Genomic DNA, 8,088 nt, shown 5'->3' on the forward strand with positions numbered 1-8,088 from the left:
ATGGATGTGACCGGTGAATGAAACAACCCAACCCGATTGTGGTACGGAGGAAAAGTGTCATGTTCAAGAGCGACTTGCTACCATCAAAGTTTTCTTTAGTTTCTCCCAATTTTTCCCTAGTCATTGCTGACCAGTACCTCTTTATTTTTTTCAAGCTTGAGGAGGATAACATATGCTTGTTCTATAACCTGCCCTTCGGGCAAGCCCATCGCTATGTTTTAACGAGCCTAGCGATAGTGAAACTCGTTCTCGTCTAAAGACAAGTTTGTCGCTATTTAATGATTTTAACGAGTCTAGCGACAAAGATAACTCGGACCTTTTCATTTTTAGAGAGTCTGAAAAGGTACATAAAGTTAACTCCAACAGTCCTTTTTCGTCATCTAATCCCTTAAGTCCGAAAAAGTATAAAACAATACAGAAGGGATGAGTTTTCGATAGTTTTAACGAGCCGAACAAAACAAGCGCTCGATCTTTTTGTGAAACAATCCCTCAGGTCCAAAAAGATTAAAATATAGAGGAGGGATAGCTCTTCCTGTCCCTTTAACGAGCTGGAAGGCCAAGGACTCGACAATCTTTTCATATTTTATGAGTCAGTTGAAAAGAGCTTAAAGAAGACTCGTCTTTTGAGGAACGAGTGATAAACAGGGTTAGCAGCTGATTCCAGGTACAGGTTCGAATTTTCCAACCACGGCAGTGTCACAAGGATGGCTAGGTGAAATCACTCTTCGCAGCTGTTCCTCAAAATGGGTAAACAAACATATGGAGGTGAACGATCGGCCAATGGAAAAGTGGAGGTGACGGTGCAAACACGACCAAGGCTTTAATGGCTGATGATATTACATTCACAGTGGTTATTTACCGGGATAGTTCATTTTTTTAACGAGCTTAAACGCGGGTGGAAACATTTGCTCGATCTTACATTTATTTTTTAACGAGCATGAATTACGTGCTAAAACTGCTCGGATCTTGCGTTTATTTTTTTTAACGAGCATGAACTGTGTGCTAAAACTGCTCGAATACCCAGTCATATGATAAGAGTGTCTCATTGAGATTCTATTTTTTATGGGGCTTCATCTCACAAAGCTATGCCCCGCATCCTTTCTTTATGCAAGTTAGGAAACGGCTAACCCAAAAAACAGATAAATAACTGCTCTTTGCTTGCACTCCAAAAGGTTTTCATGCCCCCAGGTATAAAGTACGATTTCAAAGTTACCTCTACTTCTTTTCTGTTAAAACATTTGTTTTAACGAGAGAGGCTTACCTCTTTCAGGTTACCCAAAGATTGTCTCGTTAATCTTTCAAACAAAACACTTCCTCGGCAATGTCTACCGAAATAGACAAAGGTGAGTGGCAACGAGTGCCAAACACATAACTTTGACAAAAGAATCTTATTCTAGAATAACCCCTCTTCCTCTACGGACGGGGTACAGACTAGTCATATTCTCCCGCGGAAACCTACTGTATACCCAAAGTTTCCCTGTCGAAGCAGACCAGGACGCATGCCTCCTGGGTTCCAGTCATATCCTCCCGGATTACTCGCGCTCATCAGGAGGACGGACCGTGGGTTGAGACACTTCTTGCGTGAATAGACCATTTAGGTATGGTACATGACTATTTGCGATGTGTGATCCGGGAAATGAAAGTTGGTCTACGAGCTTGACCATTCTTCCTTCATGTGAAAAACACATTACTCTAAAGAGTGAGGAGACTATAGCTCCCATGCAATATATATAGTCTCGTCCAAGGAGTAGGTTATAATCCAAGGGTCCTTGAACGACCATCACGTTCATCTGAACGGTCTTCCCTTTCAATGTTATAGGCACATTGGGGAGGATCCCTAAAGGTTGACTGGTTCCTTTATCAAAACCTGATAGATTTCTCATTTCAGGTAAAAGCGCTGGCGAACCAAGCGCTTTCCAAGCAATAGAGGAAAGGATACTCACAGATGCCCCCTCATCAATGATAGTGCTAGCCATCACCATTCTGTATATTTGAACGATAATTCTGAATGGTATGCTTGCTGGTAACCGGGGTCTGCCTAGTTGGTTCCAATCAAAGGACACAACCAGGTTGCTTGGTGGTGGGACCGAATAAACGGCCGGATATCGCTCTGACGAACTTCCTTCCTGCGATAAAGGAATGGGGGCATTGCCCCCTTGTTCATCAGAGTCAGTGTTGATGAATAGAATTTGGACGGTGTCATCTTTATTCTCCTCTGTGATGGTATCATTCAAAGATAGAGCCTCTGAAGGCAAAACTGGGTCAACTGTCGTCTCAACCTTTTGACTTTCGTCAGGCATGGATCCAGACGGTTCATCTTCAATGATAGGTGCTTCGACTGACCACCTGGGCGGGCCAGCCGGGTTCTCAACTAGTGAAGGACTTGGCAGGAGTTTTTGATATCCAGGAGGAAGTTGCGCTCGTAAAATCGGGCGATCTTCCAGAACTCTTTTAGCCTCGTCTAAGAAGGGACAACGGTGTATGGCATGATCGCCTTCACACAGTTTGCAAGGAAATCTAGATTTCCCTCTCTGTCCTGAGACTTCACTTTCACTAGTTGACGGTGAGCAGTCAACATGGCTATCAGAGGTTGATGCTACCGAATTGTGAAAACGGGGAGACCAGTCCCTTAGTATCCGAGGGATGCAGGGACAATCTTTGTGGAAATGGTCTCCCTTGCATATGACACATGGCGATTTAGGCCTGGTCAGTGCTGTGTGTGGATTTTTGTCAGACGACACTTGTTTGCCCCCAGTCGCCTTTGGCTCCTTCTTCTTCTTCTCTTTCTTCTTCTTTTCCTTCTTCTCCTTAGGAACCTAGTTTTTTGTTTTACCAGTTCCGTCAAGCGAAGAGGAAGGAGGAGAAGAAGAGTTAGATGAGGTAGAAGGCTGGTTGGCAACTCTGGTCTGGTCTAACTGTTGACTCGACTGTTCAGGAATGGTGGTGTTCTGAACGACATTGGTTGAAAAGAGCCAGACTGGCAGGCCAATTGTCAGTCCTGGAAGCGACAATGTGGCCATGTGGGGCGCACCAACATCACCCCAAGAGGAGAAGGGACTAGGATTTCCACCAAGGGGAATTCCTTGGTTGGTGTGCTCCATTTTTCAACCTAAAGATCAACGCAGGAATTAAAGGGTGATTGTTCCGTTTAAAATAAATTTTAACGACGCTTAGACACAACTTGATTTTTCAGTTTTAAAGAGTCGAGAAAAAGCTAAAGATGACTCTAGTCTCCTTCGATGTTTTAACGAGCCCGAAGTGACAAATGCTCGGATGGACATTTTCCGCTATAGAGTCTGAAAAAGGCCAAAAGGAACTGCTCTGGAGTTCTAGGCAGAGGGTGTGCCAAACTTTTCACAAAACCGCAGAATACTTTTTAGGGTACGGGCGGTCGATCTTCCTGAATGTTGTGTTCAGTGCATTGCGATCAGTAGGGCGGCCGACACGGCTTCCTAAGGATAAAGGTTTTATGCCTATAGGGGTCTCCCAATATATACGCGACGGTACGTGGGAGCAAAATCCGTACTGGCGCTATCGTCCCTCAGGAGGAATCACCCACCATCCACGAGATCGACAGTCACCAGGTTTAACGACGCCGGAACACGTCTCTAGCCTAGACCTCTATGTTGTGTGTTATGTTGCAAAGCGTTGTTAAGTTCATTCAAATTATTTTAGGTTGATATTTTTAGAAGTTTTCCTTTCAAGGTTCACCACTAGATGTATGATACAATTCCTAAATGCAGTCTAAAGATGATAAGCAAGCTTTATATCTTTTCAACTTTGAAAATCCTAGCTACTAAGGGAAAATAAAGACACCATCTTTTCTCAAAGAGCAATCAGCACACTCTAATGCACTTTTCCTAAATCAATCATGCAAACTATCAAAATGCAAATGCACAATGCAGGTGTTTGTTTTCCGCTTTCTTAGTATTGATGCCTACAAAGAAATTTTTTTGTACAACTTTGAATTTGCTTTTAAATGACAAATACAAACAAGTTTACTTTTTCGAAATCAGAGAAGATAGAAGAGATTACAACACTTAACAATTTTCGAAATGAATACTTGTTTTGACACTTAAAAGAGACAAACTCAAACCAATAAGCAAGAGTAAATGTATAATCAATTGTAAACAACCAATGAACTCTCTCCTAAGATCACAATCAACAGATCTGAATCAAGGGCTACAGGATGATTATTTCACTCACGTAAAGGAAAATTGTAAATGACGCCACAAACACATAAAAACACTCACAGTATTTTTTGTACAAAAGGAGGCGGAATCTAAGCAGAGAAAAGGAGTTATCAGACTGGTACCTATGCTGGTTACAGGCTGCAAAAATCAGAGATCAAAACAAGGCAAAACAGAGCAGAGAACCCCAGCTGCACAAGGACAAACTGGTTCAGCGCAACCTCAACACAAGGGTTTTGACATTCAGCGCAGGTAACCTTCACGGGACCTGCGTTGAAATGCAGAATCCCTTCACTGAGTCTGCGCTGAAGGAGAAACTCTCGTTTCCCTCATGTTTTGGGTCACAGATTGCTACTTAATCAACTGTTTCAGGCCAAATAAAAGCAACAAGCAAGGTGTAATCAAAGGGATGCTTTGAGGGGGTACTAAGATCTATCACAAAGGATCATCAAATCATTTGTGAGTCCATTGTTCAGATCATAGACAAGTCCAGCAATTGGATCAAAGCAGCAACTATCTACTTTGCATCCGGGAAAGATGCAGTTCGATTGTTGTTGTCAAGTCTATGAAACAAACAATGATAGAAACACAAATAAAATGACTAAACAGATCTCCCCAGTGGAGTCGCCAATTTGTTGTGGGGAAAAATGCCTATGCAGGACGATCCTATCCACCTAAGGTGTGACAGTGCCTTAGCAACAAACAGAGACAGCTATTCTGATTTCTTCCTTTATGAAATGTGAAAGAAGAGAGATCAATAGACTTACCAGTGTCTTCCGTTTGTCCCTCGATCCGGTCTCTCTTCTCTTTGGGAGTTCACAGCTACTTGCCTTCTCACTCGCCCAGCTTCAACGGGTTCCTGTAAGATCACAAGAGAACAGCTACTTGCGACAAGAGAACAACTACTTGCGACAAGAGAAGAACACTACACAAAGACAGATATTCACATTCATAACTAGTTTAGGATTAGAAATAAACTAAACATACTAATGCATTCATACATCAAAAATACATCAGCATATAGGAGAAACCAAGATAGCTTTATTGATGAATAACAAGGTTCAGGAAGAGATACAACCCAGAGGGCTCCAATCCAGCATCTCCTTCCCAGCAAATGGAATTCCTATCTTCACCCCCTTCAAAGCATTAAGCACCCAATGATTCCAGTCTCAAACCAACAGCAATTCTTTGCAATAACAAAATTCCAGCCTCTAGATCTCATGGAGGAGAGATCCATATATAGATGTTTGGAGAGAGGATGAGTCAGCTTGAGATCTGACTAGTGTCCTCTCCCTCTGTCAGTTCTTGAGTCCACTTGGAGGTTCTTGCATCCACTTGGAGATTTGGAACCTCTTACTCATCACCAGTCGAATTCCCTGAGGCAAGTGTCATTTTGGAAGCTTCCTGGGTCTTGACACCTTGAGAAATGAGCCTGCCACATGTCCACTCTCGTTCAGCGCAGGTAGCCAGTGTTGGCTTTGACATTCAGCGCAAACAGCTAGTGTAGCCACTGAAATGATCCTAAATTGACTTGTTTTTTAGCAGTTTCTGGTGGAGAACTTCTGTGAATTGCTGTGGTTTGTTAGCCTTGTTCCTCTAGGGGTAGGAACAACATGTTTAGGGACTTTGGATCCCTTAGATTATGGACATTTCATGCTCAATTCTGTAAGGCACAAAAATGTCTATAACACCGTCCCACAGACCCTCTTCATCGGTGACCTGCTTCCATTTGCTGGTGGTGCAAGAAGCCATTCCCAAAGACGGTGCATCCAGAAACTTGAATATCTCATTCAGTATGTCAATATTGGTGGCGACCTCATCCTGGCATAGTGCCACTTTCTTGTATTTGGCCGCTACGATTCGATATCGTGACAGTCAATAGGAAATGAACTCAAAGCCGGGTTAATCCTCTGGGACTACGTCATTTTTCAAACTTCTCCGCCTCATTTTTTTTATATCCTTAAAAGTTTGACATTGATATATTTGCACTGTAAAGGTTGAAGGTAAAGACAACAGAACCGGTAGCCAAGAGTCGAAAGCCTGGGTGATACTTAGACAAGCATATACAAGACGTTAATCCGTGTTTCGAAGTTATCTGACCCACTTTACCTGATTGAACGAAGTGCGCGGATCCTGCACAACTTCGATACTATTCCCATATTAGCCCATGCGGTAATTAGTTTGTAATATGATTCATCTTCCAAGGAAAGGTCAGAACATCTAGATGTCCAATGCATTCTTCTAAGCACATCACTTGATATATTTTTTTAATCTGGGTAATGGCTGTATTGATTCTTAAAGGAAAGTTAAAGTGCTTGTAGTCCCAGTGATATGTACAATGAAATGTTGATGCTTTTAGAAAATATTAGAGGGATTTAAAGGCTGTAAAGTAAGGATTTTTTTTAGCAGAAGTAATTTTTTACAGAATGCATTCAATCATCTCTATGGTCGGAATAGTTCTCACTGGCAAGGAGAACTATTCTGAATGGTCTCGGATGGTAAAACACACCCTCATCTACAATGAGTTGTGGAAAGGAGTGTGTGTCGGAGAAGAAGACAAAGACCCTGTGCAGCCTACATCAGATAAAGAACTTGTCATTTGGGAAAACAAGAACAGCAAAGCCTATGCATTGATCGCAGCATCTGTAAATGAAGAAGTAAGTCGTCATATTTCATCCTATTCCACTGCCTTTGAAGCTTTACAAAAGCTGAAATAACTCTATGATACACATTCTGCACTTGAATTTGTTCAGCTCATGATTAAACTCTTCACTCTTGAACTGGAAAATAATGATCCTCTTGCTCTTGCATCTGAAATAAAGTCTATAATGCATGATATTAAATCCACTAAGGTTGAGCTGGATATCTCTCTTATTTCCTTTCTCAAAGCACTCTATCATACCTACTCCAATTATCTTGAGTCATTACAAGCAAATGGAAATCTTAAAGATATAACCTTTGACTCCCTTGTGAAAAAGTTTGCTGAAAGAGAGAAAGCCTTTGGAAAGAAGACATTCCCTGAATCTTCTGAAGAGACTGTTTGCCTTGCTCATAAAGAAAATCATCCTGCTCAAGATTCTACAAGAGGAAGAGGTGGACGAAGAGGAAGAGGAAAATACTTCAGAGGCAGGGGGGCAGACATTCTCAAGCAGAAAAAGCAGATCTGCATTGCATTCGCTGCAAACGAAATGGATCACATGAAGCTTCTACATGCAAGCTACCATGGGACAAAATTGAGCAGAGAATAAATCAGCAGAAAGGTAAAATTGATGACACAGGCAAAGGTAAAGCACCTGAATCCGCTCACTATATTGAGGCACAATGTAACATTGGAGTAAATGAAGATTTGTTTAATGCTTCACTTGCTTCTTCGAAAAATTATTGGTTGCTTGATTCAGGAGCAACCTGTCATATGACTCATAGGAAAGATTTTTTTGAAGATTTCACTGACAATGTTGATGGAGCAGTATACTTTGCAGATCAGTCAAAAATCAAGCCATCAGGGCTTGGCACAATCAGGCTTAAACTGCTTGGTCTTCCAGACTTTCTTCTGGATCATGTTCTATATCTCCCACAGCTCAAGAGAAACTCGTTGTCCTTGGTCCACATCCGCCAGCAAGGTCACTCCATTCATATGTTTGATGGAAAGCTTGAGGTAAGAAAGGCATCTTACCACTCACTTGTCATGAGGGGAATAGAAGAAGAAAGACTTCTTAAACTGCAAGGAACCTCTGCTCATGCACAACATTTCTCATATATTTCTCATCATGAAGAAGGTACATTTCCGTCAAGTTTATTATGGCATGCTAGATTTGGACATTTAAACTATGATAGTCTCCGCTTGTTGAAGAAAAATGGTGTTGCTGGTTTGCCTACCATTCCTAGAAAACACAAGCAA

Source organism: Pinus tabuliformis, chromosome 2_1, assembly GCF_031772625.1.
Source record: "Pinus tabuliformis cultivar Carrire ecotype Pingquan chromosome 2_1, CPIR1, whole genome shotgun sequence".
NCBI lineage: Eukaryota > Viridiplantae > Streptophyta > Pinopsida > Pinales > Pinaceae > Pinus > Pinus tabuliformis.